Source organism: Prionailurus bengalensis, chromosome D1 (assembly GCF_016509475.1).
Source record: "Prionailurus bengalensis isolate Pbe53 chromosome D1, Fcat_Pben_1.1_paternal_pri, whole genome shotgun sequence".
Classification (NCBI taxonomy): Eukaryota; Metazoa; Chordata; class Mammalia; order Carnivora; family Felidae; genus Prionailurus; species Prionailurus bengalensis.
Genome location: NC_057346.1, coordinates 2,047,266 through 2,063,234, shown reverse-complemented (window position 1 = coordinate 2,063,234; position 15,969 = coordinate 2,047,266).

The window sequence follows — 15,969 nt, the reverse complement described above, 5'->3', positions numbered from 1 at the left end:
TGTGCATCTTGTTTATCTCCTTATTTGGCTTTAGAAACGATGATCGAGCACTTTCCCTATCTGGTAACGTCACTAGAGGGGGAATTCCTTTGATGGGCCCACCCAGTTCTTCGGTGGGTTAGCTTCTTATCACATGAAAAAGCCGTTCACAACCTAACTTCTGCCTAACCTCCCTCAAACCCCACTAAATAGGGAAATTGCAAAGCTTACGGTCCTGGGGCAGCAGTGAATCTGCCAAGAGAGAGTCCTAGGCTTGTAGAGGGGTCTTCTGCCCTGCTCTCTGATAAGTGTGCCTTTTATTAGTCCTAGAGTAAGCACAGTGGGGGCATATAATGAAAAAAATGATTAGACTCCAAAATAGCCTGTTTATTGGTCAGAGAGTGTTTCACTACCAAGTCTCTTGAGTTGAACTCCTCTGGCTGCCCCGAAAGGCTGTTTGACAGGTCTTCATAGTAAGTATGGAAAAGATAGGTTTAGTTACTAAACTTGGCTTTCTTCTCTAGCATTTCTGGGGGGTCCCCATAGCTGAGAAGCTGTCAAGGTCTCCTCACATATAATTGAACTTGGCGCTTGTAGGTAATCCTGTACACTCAGCTCAGTAGACCACGAACACCTCAAGGGCAGGAATTGTATGTTCATGGAAATGTTAACTGGTTAAATAGAGAAAAGGTTTTCATAGCAACTTCTAAGCTCATGTCATTCTTTGCCCCTTTCTATTAAGTGCAAAATGTGGATTCAAGGCAACTAATAAGTTTCCACGCACAGAAAACCTGACCACACTTCTTGTAAAGGAGGAAGCAGGATTGCAAGTCATAAGGCTTGGACCCCATCCCACCTAATTCATGCAGCTCTGCAGCGACTGCAGATCAAACTGACCTTTCTCCGGGTCCCTATTGTGCTTGGAGATCGTATCACCCAGTGGAGCACATAACTCGGCAATAAGTTACTGTATGTGCTACGTTGCATTTTTTGACGAGGCTGTAAATGCCCAGAGCAGATAGCAGCACTACCTGGTCGATAATGAGTAAAGTGACCAGTTCTTCCTGGTTTTCACACTGGAAGTCCCCTGTTACAGGAAACCCTTCCGTTCTCTGAATCTGAAACCAGGACAAAGGACAGCTGGTCACTCCCATAGTGGTTTGTTCCATTGGCTACGTGGCTAATTCTGAGCTCTCATCAACTTGGAGGGTTTTAGGTAACCTGCCATTCGTGGTGGAAACACAGACAAACATGTAAGCAACTACTTTAACAATATTTTGAGTGGGCTTTTTGTTGAATATAAACCTATCTCTAGACCTGATCTGCAGATTTGGGTTGGCCCATTCCTAGGCATTCTTACATTCAGTGGAACCCAAGAAATCATGTAACCAAAGTTGAATCAAATGGAGCCTGGCAAGATGAGGGGAATTGAACAAAATCTCAAAACTGTAGAAAGAGGATGACGACGATCGCTGGAGCCTTATTTGTCCCAGGCCTGGGCTCAGCCACCCCCACTTCCTGGACCACAGTATGGGCTTTGTGACCACACCCAAGTATCCTACCACAACTTCCTTTTTATTGGGTTTTCTTTTGCAATCAAAATAGCCACATTTTGAGGTGGAGGGAAATGGAGTAGTCTATATTTATGTGCCGTTAACGTGTAGTAGGTCCAACTTGACCCCAAAATGGTTCATAGAAACTGCACCTTCTATTCTGAAAGGAAAGGAATGCTTGGCAGCTGCCATTCCCCTCCAATGAGCAAACATCACCCTCCCAAGAGGCCATCTCTGTATCTGAGTGTAGGGTGAGTGTACAGCTAGGTAAGTCCTGAAGAGCTCTCCTACCCATAGTGCTGCCTGTAGGCCAGGAGAAAGGAGGTCTCGGTGCTAGAATTCCTCAAAGTGATGGGCGGCCTGCTTCGATGACCAGGATGCTGGTTAACCTTCCCGCACTAAGGCTGGGATCCCAAATCTGCAAGTGTAGAGTCCAGACACCTACGTTTCAGCAAGCACCCCTGTGTGACCCCTCTGCACGGTGAATTTGGAGAATCCCTGTGTGAGACTCAAGAAAATCCTAGGCAGCAGGCCAGAGATGGTAATGACGTGGTGTCTCTCCCTACCTGAATATCCATTTGAGAGTAAGAACTTGGCCTTGTTCAGTAGCGTCTCCAGTGCCTAGAATAGAAGCTGGTAACAAGTCAACGAAATAACCTGCTGGATAACTGAACCCTACAAGTCCCTAAACAGTGCCACAAATCTGAAGAACTTCTAGAAATGTCCATGTAATCACTAATGGTCTTAGAATCTAATAGCAATACTATAGAATTGGGTTTTATTTTCCTGCTCTTGTGTCTTTGGGCAGTTTATTGAAGCAGGAATTGGAATTTCCAGTGGCCTTATTCTAGCCATTACTTGAGTAGACTTGATATTGTCAACACACTTTGACCTTTTTTGTCTTAGGATGGATTTTTTTTTTTAAGAGAAAAACTTGCTGGAGGAACTGTTCAGGTTCTGGACTGTGGATCCACCATTTCTCATATCTACAGAAACTGCTGTCCATAAGACTGTTGCAAAAGCAGCTTTCAGTGACAAACTCCCCTGGGTATTTCTCACCTTGGTGCACTGGAATCCTCTCCCCTGATACCTGCATCCCAGCCCCAGAGACTTAAATTAAGTCTCTGGGATATGATGTGGGAATCCAGATCCTTCACTAGGTGATGCTAACATGCTACCCAACTAGGGAGCCCTCCTGCTGCTGGACTTGGCATGGCTAATGGTTTGATATAGCCTGCCTTCTATCTTCATCTGTTTGGGCTGCTTGAACAAAACTGCACAGATTGCATGGCCTAGAAACAAGAACTCCTTTCTCAATTCGGAAGGCTGAGAAGTCAAACATGGAGGTGCTGGCAGATGAAGGATCTGATGAGGGTCTCTTGGCTCCAAAATGGGGTTTTTTTGTCCCTGTGTCCTCATGTAGTTGGAAGGGTGTGGGAGGAAATGCTCTTAAAAATGCAATGGTCCTGTTTGGGAGGGCTCACCTTTCTCCCCTAATCACCTCCCAAACACTCCACCTTCCAAACCATGACCTTGGATGACCCTTTGGCGTAAGGATTTAGGGCTGAAACAGACATGGAATCCATTGCTACTTAGCTCATCCCGCACGTAACTTGTGCTACATCATTTCACACCCATCTGGTTTCCAACAGCGTTGGATGTTTTCACCCTCCAAATACTCAACATCCACATACTGTTAAATTGAAATCGTGACTTTAACTTGTAAACACAGGCAGGGTGTCTACTGAGGTGTGTGTTCTAGGAACATGAAGTTTAACAATCTCTCCAGCCTCAGCTCTGATGAATATTGAAGATCAGAGAAAAACATACTTGAGTCTGGGGTTCTTTCAGGAAAAAAAAGGAGCGAGTCTGTTTGCTTTGCCAGGACAGGGTCCCTCTCCTTGAACTTACCTGCTTCAGGCTTTGATCAGCTCACTAGAGCTATGTGGTGATTTTTTTTCCTCCATCGATAAGATGTGAACTTTTGAGCCCATCTTTGGCTAATATCAATGCCATTGTTCACTTCATGTAGGAGAATCTGCAAACTATCTTAACAGTTTCATTAAGCAGGTTTAGTAAAAATGAAAACTAAGTCAAAATGACGAATTTCAAGGAGCTGTTGCAGCGGGTGGCTTTGGTAGAATGAAGCCTGTTGCTACACAGAATACAAATGACCCCCTGATGAGCCACAGGATAAAGGAGATTAAGGAATTTGTTCTGGGACTGACAGCAGATCTTGATTTCTTGACAATTCGCTTCATAGTTGTCCTCCTTCCCCTTCTTTCCTGACCTTGGTGAGGATCTAGCAACTGCCTTGTGACCAGGACTAAAGGCCACAGGGGTCAGTGGGCTCCCGGAAACATATCTCTGAGCTGGATCCTGGGGGCGGGGTGGGGGGCAGTGAGCAACCCTCTTAGTTTGCAGAGCAAGAATAATTGCTCATACTGCCATCAGGAAAGCCCTCCTCTCTCCTCCGGGAAGGAAACCTTTCTTCGGTTACTTCCCAGGATTCAGCAACTCCTGGGAATCATCTGGTGAGCTCTGGAAAACCCATGCAAATCTGTGTAACTCTCCAAGATTTTACATGGAAGCCCTAACCCCCAATACAATGCTTTCTGGAGGTGGGATCTTGGGAGGTAATTAGGGTTAAATCCTGAGGGTGGGGACCTGTTGGAATAACCATCATAGAAGAAAAGAGGTCCAGCCTCCACTCTGTCCCAAGAAAGGCAATATGTGTCTTCCCAGATCTCCAGAATGACCTAGGTATCTGTTTTTTAAATCACCTAGTCTACAGTGTTGTGTTGGTGTGTTAATCAGCTAGGGATACAAGTCTTCAGCAAAATTGGGGTTCTCTGCCCTGAAGGCTCACATGATCAGTAACACAAGCTTCTTGATAGCTGATTCTTAGCAGGCCTCACCTAGAAGCATCAAGGCTGAGTTGAGGGGCTCCAAGTACAATGCAATCCATAAATTTGTCTCCAGAGGAAATGGGAGAAAAACAAAGGATACTGCGTTGTATTGGTCCCACAACTTGCTCCTTCGCTGTGGAGTTCTGAACCAGAGCAAAACTGCTTAGCACTCCATGAAACAAGATGGAATTACATACAGTGTTCAAATTTTGACCTGGCATTGACCTTAATCTGTTGAGTTAGCTTAATTTTGTATCCTTGGGAGGAAGAGTTGTATTTCCTTCTTTGGTAGTTAAGAATTAAGCCAGAAGTAGTAGTCATGACTGACTTCCTGCAGACCACTGATCACTTGGGTCCTGTGAACAATTAGTGACCAGAACTCTGTCATGGAGTTTGTTCAGAAGTAGTGACTTAAACATTGGCTCTGAGATAATACTATGCTTAAAATTAACTTTAATAAAGTAAGCATTAAAGAGAAAGTAACATGAGTCATCAATTCAACCCCCTGGAGTTTTCAGATTAGAAAAAGTTGTGATCTCTACTTGGGGTTTTCAGCCCTAGAGCTCACACCCCAGTGTCTGAGATTCTGACTGAGACCCGGGTTGGCCCCTGACAACCAGGACGCTGTTTCTGTTTGTGGGTACGTGGGCAGTCTGAGTTGGAAAACGATATTTTGGCGGAGACCATAGAGGGGTACAGGGAAGCCTGGGAAGCTGGTTCTCCCTGGGTTTGAACATTTCTTTAGCAACAGAGAAGGGGGGACACAAGTGAGGAGTCTTCCTAGAGATGATAGGAGGTGATGAGTTGGCCATTCACAGGTTCTTGAAAGAGGGCCTTGATGGTCATGAAGGAACAAGAAAAAGCCCACCAGAATTCAAATCCCGAATCTCGCCGTGTGGGCTCCACCAGATTGTTATTGATCTCTGGGCTTCTTTTCCTACCTTGAAAGGGGAAGAACCACTCTATAGACCACACTAGGGGATTAAAGAGAACATAAGTGAAAAGGCTGGAAAAACTTAAAATTGTATCAAGAACCTTAAGGAAACCACTTGAAAAATCACAAAAAAAAAATAGGTTTCTTACTATTGTATCTAAATCCCTGAAAACCAAAAAGAAATTAACTCAGATACCCATTCAGGATATACTTCCTTTGTGTACATTTTAGAAATACTGGACTGATGTCATCACTGTATGCTGCTTTTGTTCATGAACATTGTCCTGGGCTAGTTCCTGTCATCGAATATTCTTTGTGTATAATGTCTGATCCTATAACTGCATCATGACATAACCAGTTGCCCTTGCTGACGTGCCTCCCTGTCTCCTCCACCCTTTAGTATAAAACCCCTGTGAATATTCTTTGGCTAGGTCTCTGGTTGTTTCCTTAGTGATGGAAATGCCATGACAGTCCCAAAGAATTTGAGATCTTGATCTTTCCGGTCATCTTTAGGGGGGAAAAAAACAGGCATAATGGGCATCTAGATTCAGATGTCCCGCTCTGTACTGATTGTGGCCATTGGAGGTGAACTCAGTTGTAGGCGAATCACATGAACCCGTGTAGTGAAGGCTCAGGGAACGTGTCTTCCCTTTTTCCTCTGCCCACATAACGCTCTAACTAGAGAGGTAACACCTTCCTGAAAGGCCAAACACTAGTCTGTTTTTCATTATCTTACCTGGATGATTTTCTGGAGAAGGTGAACACCTCAGGCTCAATCTTAAGGTGGATGTCTTCATTTTACTACAGTTTCCGAGGGCTCAAAGCACTGTATCTCAGGGCAGCCCAAGCCCTGTAGTTCTCCTGTGGCAGTTGAATATTGAGGAAGAACTCCCAAACTCTAAGAGCATTAGAAACTAACATGCCCACCTAGCTATGTGTTAAAGACCAAGGAAACCAGAATGTTCTGGTCACTTGCTGACCATTTCCACCAGAAATTGAGGTGCCCAACTTGAAAAGATGACTTAGGAAGACTAGTGGATGGACCACTGAGTGCATAGTGGTAGTTTGTCTTCTCTGCCTGCCTACTGATACTGGGAGAGCTGGGACATACATCTGTGTCCCTGCAGCGAGTGGCTGAGTGCCAGGAGTAGTCATGGCTAAATTAAGCCTGTCGCCTAAAAGGTCAAAAGGAAGGGTTGAGGGGTAGAGAATAGTCTTCAGCTACTTGGAAGAAGAGTGTAAAAGGAGTTGAAATCCAAGGTCGCCTGGAATTTCTATATGCTGACGTCTTTGCCAATCACTCAGGTTGTTTATTTTACCCTGGAGAGAGGAATTCTTGGGCATCGAATCAGTGCCCATGCATTTGTGAGCGTGCCTTTCAGCAAGCCGTATTGAAACAAACAATAACATACACTCATCTGTTAAATTTTAGAAAAATTTCCCCAACTGAAATTCTTCAGGTGAGTCACAGAACAATTAGATCTTTAAAGGCTCCTCCCCTGCTCCCTGGAACAATTTGGTGGGTTTGTTACAATAGAAGGGAATCATGCTTCATGGCGTTTGAAATGTGGAGGTGAATTAGGACAGTTTAAGAAGTCTGACTTAAGTGGAACACAATTCTGAAAACAGGCTTTTAAAAACACCTGTGTTCTTTGGGGGGCCTGTCTCATGACAGGACTTACATGTGTGAGCCTGAACCAGGAAACTGTGTTTACTGGGAGATAATCCCTCGCAGGGACGGCTGCCTTGCTGGGCGCAGAAGACTGGAGACAATGCAGACGACTCCTACATCCTGGGTTCGTTTTAGGTGGGGACCACCATCTCCGGGGTTCTTAAGATCCAGGTCTGTCCAGCCAGTGGCTGGATAACCTCTGGAAGAAAAGCTGGGCCTAAATGTTCCCCAGGAAAAGAGAGGGAAAAGCATGTGTGTAGATGTGAGCAATCCCAGGTGAGCAAACCGGACTCTGCTCCCCACCTCCATGTAGCAGGATGGGGATGCTCGCTTGTCAGGACTCACCGTCAGCTGTCCTACATTCCACCTGATTCCACAGCCTGTGCTCGGGAAGAAGCAGCAATTGTTTCCTTCTAGCACTATCCCTATCTGTGTGGCCTCGGTGAATTAACCTTGTGGGGGTCTAGTTTGTTCAAGACCAAGGGACTGATGGCTAATGTTTCTTCTCTTCGGTTGGTCTCTGAGGAGTGTTTGTGTGTTGATGAACAATACATCTACATAAATGAAAGCTAGAGGATGAAAAAGATGGGCAAAACGAATGACCTAGATTTCACATGCACATCATAAATATGTATCCCATGCATGTCAACAGATGAGGATTAAGAACTTGAGCCCTGATTCCAGCACTCATATGTAAGGTGGCTGTGACCAGCCGTGCCCCTTGTTTGCTTGCTTGCTTGCCTGCTTTGGGGGATTGCTGGATGGCAAAACTGGGTCCAGCCCATCTGTGCAGTGGATTTGCTTGCTGTCCTTGTGGGATGAGCAATGCTGGTCCGGACTTCTCCTCGCGAGTATATGGAACTCCGTTTCCATTTTCCCGACTTCCGACTTTGCTATGCCCAGCCAGTGGCTTTGTCCTGGCCCTACTGGGATCACTCAAGCTTCACCTTGTGATACTTCCCTTGGAAGTGCAGTGATCTCGGACTTGTGGGAAGGGAAGTCCTCCGTGCTGCCAGAAGACACACAGCCAGGATTCTTACGAGCTCCAGCTTGGGGCTGGTGACAGGAGCCTTAGAAACACTTGTTCAGGTGTCCAGAGTCTAATGCTAACCTCCAGTTTTGCTCAGCTTTCATAAGGGGAAAGTGAGACGACCCTGGGAAGGCAAGTTCCAGACCCAAATGCCACTTGTGGCTCTGGCTGGTATAATGGCATGTGACAAATGATCGGGAATGGTATTTACAAGGAAGTATGTGGGAGCCCACCTTCCCGGCATGTTTCTCTTCGACACCTGGCACTTTGGAGCCCTTGGTCTTAGATTTTGGGAGAGGGTAACTCCCCTACCTTCAGATACAAGGTAGTGACCCCTACCTTACAAAGTTGCTGTGATAATCCTGTATAATAATTTAAATGACAGCACCATGGGGAGCTCTCCCTGATGCATAAAATTATAAAAGATCAAAGCTAATTCTTGAATCATGAGTACTTCAAAGGGGTTTGTTGGGGCACCTGGATGGCTCAGTTGGTTAAGCACCAACTTTGGCTCAAGTCATGAACTCCTGGTTGGTGAGTTCAAACCCCGTGTCAGGCTCTGCACTGACAGCTTAGAGCCTGGACCCTGCCTCGGATTCTGTGTCTCCTCTCTGACCCTCCCCTTCTTGGGCTGTCTCTCAGAAGTTACATGAATAAACCCTTACTAAAAAGTGAAAAAGTTTTTGTTTCACTTGACTACCACATGATCGCTACTTACAAGACATCATATAAAGTCTATCATAATCTTCTATCAGACATTATACTTTGCTAAAATTGTTCCTATGTGTATGTATATGAAATTTTAAAAAAAGTTTGTACACGGTTGGTTTGATGTAATCATCAAAAAATAGAAAAAGGAACTGAGTGAAAAGAGTGTCAAGGTTGTCACAGCACGTAGTGTGCTTACAAATAACCCATCAAGATGGTGGTGGTCTCCACTTTTCTGGGTGGCCTACCATTTCCATGACCATTCTGATCGCTGTCCCAGGTGTGCAGGCATCACCCAGCTCTTGTTCAGACGATGCCCGAGGCTTCGGAGTGTTAAATTTGGTGACGAATACAGTGTTTTTTAAGAGGCCATAACGTGTCCTCCCATCCTGCCTGACAGAGCTTTTTCCTGCTGTGATACAGTTTTCAGAGAAAAATAACTTGATATGCATTGTGGCTTCAGATGAGTGATCTACCTTATGTGGTGACCATATGGTAATCAATGGAGGCTGCCCTTGATGTGGCTTCAAGGACAAAGTACAGCCAACAGCAGTGATGGCACCAAGATACGCTTCCTAACCAAGGCAGAAATTCATATATTAGGTTCCATCACATGATGTGACTGCATCGAAGTACTCTGGTCCAGATGTGTGAGCCTCCCGACACTCAAAGGTTGAAACCTAGTTATGAAAGTGAGGGTAGCCAGAGAAGCAAACTTCACAGATTAGGTACTCAGATTCTGGCTAGTTGATTATGGTCACAAAAGTTTTGAGCCTTGGACGGGTTGTGGACAGCCACCATGATGTCTGCTGGGATGCCTCCTTGGTCGTCTTCTGACAGAACTGCTTGAAATTTGGAGCTGATCCTAGCAGAGCTCTGAGCCTAGAAAAATCCCTGGAGATCTTGAAGTTCATCATTAATACTAAAGACAAATTTTTTTCATGTCTGAGACCAAGTATGAGCAGGGGAAAGGCAGAGAGAATCCCCAGCAGGCTCTGCAATGAGATCTTGACCTGAGCTAAAACCAAGAGTCACGTAGGCAACTGATGGAGGCTCCCAGGAGCCCCTGATAAAAATTTTGAAAAGGAAGATGTTGGAGTTAGGGGCAGGTAGGTCCTAACTGGCCATAAGGACTGTCTTACTGTTAACAAATCCTAGTGCTCATGCCAACAAGCGCCCTCCTCAGGGCCCATCAGCCATCCACCCCCACCCCCCATCAACGCTCAGTTTGTTCTCTGTATTACGGTCTCTCATGGCTTGCCTCCCTCCCTCTCTCTTTGTAACTATTTTCCCCGCATCCCTTCCCCCACGGTCTACATAAGAGTGAAAGTGCTAACTTTCTCATCTTCTACATGTGAGTGAAAACACCTCTTAATCTTTTTCACGAAGCATAATACCCTTCAGTTCCATCCACGTTGTTACAAATGGCAGCATTTCATTCTTTCTCATTGCCAAGTAGTGGAATACCGGTATTTCTCGTTCTCGCCCAGGTTTGAAGTGATTTCCAGTGTTTTATGTCTGGTTTCTTTTTCACGTGATGTTCATTACTTTTACATGATCCTAATTACTATCTGCACATGCATACTTTTCAAGAGCTCTGGAGCGGCGGTAGTGTGATCACCCAAGGGTCACAGAGGCCAAGATCCTTGCCTACCAGAGCCCCCACTAGAAGATGGAGTTAGAGCTCCCCTCCAGGTTGGCCTTCAAGCAAGCTCAGTCTCCTTATCTTCCTTCGTCCCCATTCATTGTGAGCTTCCAGAGACTGTGGATGGAAATGTGGCTAGCCCCCTAAAGTATTCTCACTCCATAAGTATACGGAGAAAATTACTGGGGAAAAAGAGGGTGTGCACAGTCCAGCCGTTTCAAAATGTGTCTTGTAACACTTGGCTAGGGACTCGACCTTTACTGATGATTGAGGTTGCTTCCCTAACCAGAAATCCAAAAACCCAGGTAGTCACCGGCAACACAGCCTCCTTGGGTTGGTATCACTAAGGTGGGCTCTGCAGGGCTGTGGCTGAGCTGAATCCCACAGAGGGAGCCCTTCCCCTGCGCGGAGGCTGCTTTCTCTACTCTGTGCAGGGACAGGGTACTGTTTGTTGCTGAACATCAGGGTTGGATAGATGGTCCTGGACAACTTAGAGCAAACAGACTCCCGTGGAAACCACATACAGGGACATTCGGTACTCTTCTAGAAACCAAGATCCAAAAATAATGGTTTCTGTAGTAAACGGATACATGGAGAAAGCAACAGAAAGGTATATTTGAGGTGAGGTTTTCCTGAGGGGTTCAGGTTGAAAATACACCAGCAATGTGGGCTGACTTTAGTCGTCCAGCCAATGCAGAGCTAGGACGTTATCCCAAGTCTAATCTGAGTGAACTTTAGACTTTATGAAACCGGAAGTTTTTTCCTCTCTGCCTGCTGCTTTAGGATGAAGCTGTTTTGTACCCTAACTACCCAATGATAAAGGGATATATAATACAAAGTTAGAATAATTTCAGAGAGACTTTGGGGAAAAAAAAGTTGGCTCATTAACAAAAGATAGAGTTTCGAGTCTCTGTTCAATCACCAAACTCTCTATTTCTTGGAAAGAATTGAATATCTGCTTCTATTCCTTACTTTGATGACTCGCTTTGAAAACCTTTTTTATGAAGGTCAACAAATGGTTCCAGATTTTATTTACCACCAGAAGGACTCTGGTTTCATATCCCTTAAAAGCTGAAGTTCTTTTCTTGAAATTTCAAGCTCCACATAAGACAGAATTCCTACCTCCTGACCCTGAGGTTGAAATTAGGACTTCTGTCTGTGAAAGCAACTTGCCACATCAGGCCTAACATCTAAAAGAGGGGCCTGGAAGCATACGTGGGCTCATTAGTATCTCTTACTTGAGAGGAGAGATGTCAGACCACATGCTATGTGTGTGTACCCTGAATTCTTCAGTTCTCCCCAAAAGCAGATTTCTGTAAAATGAGGCAAAACCAACATTGCTTACCTAAACTGCACGTGGTAGATGGTAGGCATTGAATAAATATTTAATGGAGTAAACGAATTTGGTCTATTATAAACCATTTGCTACGCACTCCTGTGTATGTATCTCCACAAACCAGGGGTACAATACGCTCCTTTACCCAATGTTGAAGAATTGAAAAGATTGAAGACCTAATATTCTAAATGCTATTTCAGACACTGGGGACGAGGCAGAATTAAACAGTAATTTACAACATCACTGCCACTGATCGTGGTACAGCTTGGTAAATATGCTGAAAGTTATGGAATTGTATACCTGAAATGAAGTTTATGGCATTAACGTCTTCCACACAGCTGCTTAAAAATGATGGCCAGTGTGAAACCCCCTCACTAGTAAAACTGCTTTCTCAATTTTTCCTTTGGGTAGTTAGCACAGGATAGGTCTAAGGTTAGAGCTCAACCAACATCAGTTAACAGCCTTATCAATTCATTGGAGAGTGAACCGCTATTCATTGGATAGTGGTAAACTGCTACGTGATGGGGCACACACGCCTGGTACTTCTGAGAAGCCACGTAGGCTCTGACCCTGATGTTGTCCCGATGTTTGCTCAAGTTCTGGGGCTGCCGGGTGTTACCCATGTGACTAGGATACTCTTCCATCGTAGGACCTCGTTCTCCACTCGAAACTGGGCTAGGATTGAACCTGTCTCCCTGAGACTATTAAACAAGAGGATGTAGTGGGGAGAGTGAGACTGGAAAACCAATGAAGCAAAATGGACCATATTCTGCTAATCGTGGAGGCTGATTGATGGTATATAGAGGCTGGCTGTAAGACTGGGTGCGTCTATTGAGTAACCTATAGAAAGTTACACTGTCACCTCTGGTTTCTTTTACCTTAAACGGTAGCACATCCAAGGCATTGGACAGAAGGTAAGAACTACTGGCCTTAAATGAACGTATGATAGAACCACTTGGGTTTTCCTGCTGAAAATAACACCCTGGTTACTGGTTATCAACATAAGTCTCGAAGCTTTGCAGGGATTATAAATATTTTCACAGGGCTTTCCTCTAAGATAGGTACAGAAATGGAAACCACTGGATGTTGGCATTCTCGATGCCGTTCTGATAGCTGTTAGGACGGTTGCACAGCGCATTAGGTCAAAACCAACCAGTTTTCCACACCATTCGTGTCACCAGAGTGTCTGGCACTGTGTCTCTGTGCAGATACCTTTTCCTTTCCACGTGTGATGAAGAATGATAACTTCTGGGGTTATTTGATCTTCTTTTGTATTTTCTCAAAGACGTTTAACTTTTGTTCATCCGAGCTACATGAAGAAAAGTGCCACTAGTGAATTGTTCATAGAACGGGGCCTCGTTGACCCTGTCGGTCTATTTGCCCCTTCATTAGACTGAACGGGAGAGAGTGAACATGCAGAAGGGTTTTGTTGACTATTTGGCTGCTACCTCAGAAACAGGAAATGGGACAATGACCGTGACCCTGCAGAGGGGAGCTGGGGAAGTACCCAGGTGAAAGCTGAGGCTGGTCCAAGATGCTTGGAGAGTGGACACGGCACAAGGGTCAGGGCTGACCACAGGGCTGACCACAGGGAAAAGCAGAAGGTGGGGGAAGTGTGTATCTGAGAAACCTAGAAGGATGAGCTAGATGGAGGTGAAGGGGAAGAAGGTGCTAGAAACCTGAAGGGGTAGACCGGGGGGCAGGAGGGGGGAGATCCCAGAGGGTCCCATCTCCAGGACCAAGTTGTCCATCAAGTAGATGATCCAACAGGAAAAGCCTGTTCTTAGGAAAGCTTTTTGTCACTGAGAATTTCCACCTGGAGCCTTCAAGACTGTCCCGATCCTTGTGCTCTGAACTTTGGCTCTAACGATAGCAGTTGCACCATGAGCTGGTAGCACAACCTGCTGATGATAAAATTGCCTGCATGAGGGGAGTGCGGTTGTGTGATGAGCTCTGTAGGATCGCAGGGGGGGGGGGGAGGTGAGAGGAACTATTTGAGGCTCTCGCTGATAAGCACTACAAAGTATCCAAGAGTACGCTTGTAAGACGGTTGTTCAGGAACCCAAATGAGTATTTACAAAGGAGTTCAAAAGTTAAGCGGGAGTGACATCGGTAAGAAAGGCAGAGGAGAGCCCTTTCAAGTCCTCTTCTCCATAAAAGCAATCAGGATTGGCAAACACCGTAAAAACCTTGTTCCTGACACTGGAAATTTAAAAAAGGCTTTCTAGAATCTGGGTGGAGTTTGCAGAGGAACTAGAATCAAATATTAGAAGAGCAAGCTTTTGACTTTTGACTTGGCATTTTGGGTCTTTCCCTGTCTAGCTCCAAGGTACGGGCCCCCTGGCCCCCAAGAAGATGGCTGTGATAAAACTGTGCTTGTGAGGATGTAAAGAAACTGGAATCGTTGTGCCTTCAAGGTGGAAATGTCACACGGTACACCCGCCTTGGGTGACCATTTGACTTTTCCTCAAACGTAGAACCAAGAGTTAACGTGTGACCCAGCGAATTCCACTCGTCGGCAAATGCCCAAGGGAACCGAACACCAGCTTGCCACACAAACTGGGGTGTTAACGTTCCTAACAGTATTGGTTCACAAGGTCAGAAAGTAGAAACCACTCAAACGTCCACCAACTGGTGAATAAACCGATCACCCTACGTCCCTCCTCCACGGTGGAGAAGAGGGAGTGACTCATGCTATAACACCGGTGACCCATGACCACATTGTGCTGAGTGAGAGAAGGGGACACATAAGCTTACATATTAGAGGGCAATGTACAGGAAATGTCAGAATGAGCAAACCCATAGTGGCGGAACGTGAGGGTGGGCCAAGGGCTGGGTGACAGCTAATGAGTGCGGTTTATAGGGTGACAAGTGTGACGATGGTTGCACGACCATGTGAAGATACTGAAAACCACTACATTGTACTCCTCAGATGGGTGGATTTTATGGCATCTGAATAATACCTCAAAAAATGATTCAATATTGTATCCCTCAGACTAGGGGGGACAAAACTGTTTATGTCCCCTATTTAAAAGTTGATGACCAAATGACCACCTGCATTATGGTTTTGCTAGCAATGTAAATGGAGTCAACTTTGACAGACATTGTCTAATTGTCCTTCAAATATTTGCATTGCTTAAACTCCTTGGTGTAGCATTTCTGAAAAATTATAAACTAGCAAACAAAGCTAAAACTACATGCAAGAAAATTCACTGCAACATGACTTGTGATGACAAACCTGGAAACCACTAAAACATCAGGAACATGAGATCCGTTGAATACATCCATATAAGGGAAAATTAGACATACAAACATGACCTAGAAATGCATAGTGATTCTAAAAATGGGTAAGCAGTACTTTTTCATTTGTGCTAACACTTAAATTTTTCTGCTTGAATCTAAATCCTATTAGAGGAACAGTCGGTTTGTGCAACACAGACATAGGGTTAGAAGTTCCATTCTACAACTGGGTGAATCTGGGCAAGTTGTTTCAGCTCTTTGGAAAATGAATCTCTTCACCCAAAAGAAAAAGGCAGAGTAGGACTTCACCATAGAGTCAGAATGAAGATAATCTGAGCTAGGTACATAAACCAAAAAACAAACAAAAACAACTCTTCAGTAGTCGTATATAACATGTGAATCGAATAGTCCTTACCCCAAATCTGAATCCAGACATCACTCTAAATGTTTGATTTTTAAATCGATCAAAGGTGGGCTTCTCAGGGTGACCAAAAGGCTTGGGGGTCAGTCCTCAACCCCCTAGGATGCCTTTTTGGAATTCCCAGCACCCAAAGATTTCAGGACCCATCTGTGAGTGGTTAGCCAAATGGTGAGCCCTCGACAGCCATGGGCACTGAGCTTGGGAAGACATGTCAACAGGACGGTTCCTACAACGTAGCAGAGGAGGCTGAGGGTTGCCAACAGGCAGCTGTGGGATGATTGATCCGCACCCCTGGCGGGGGGGCTTGGGTTGCCCAGTAGTAGATGGCCTGTCGGCAGGTTTTGACCAAGTGAGTGTCTGCAGGTCCTATCCCATCTAGACAATGAGGGGGAATAGGCGTGGTGCCTTGAACGTGGTTTTATGTGTTTGTTTCTGGGGAAAGGCTGCAGCCTTGTGCAAAAGATAGGGAATCGGGAGCCCGAGGGAGCAGGTTGAATTGTAGTTCCTGCACTTAAAGGCTCAGATGGGTGAAGAGGCTTTAA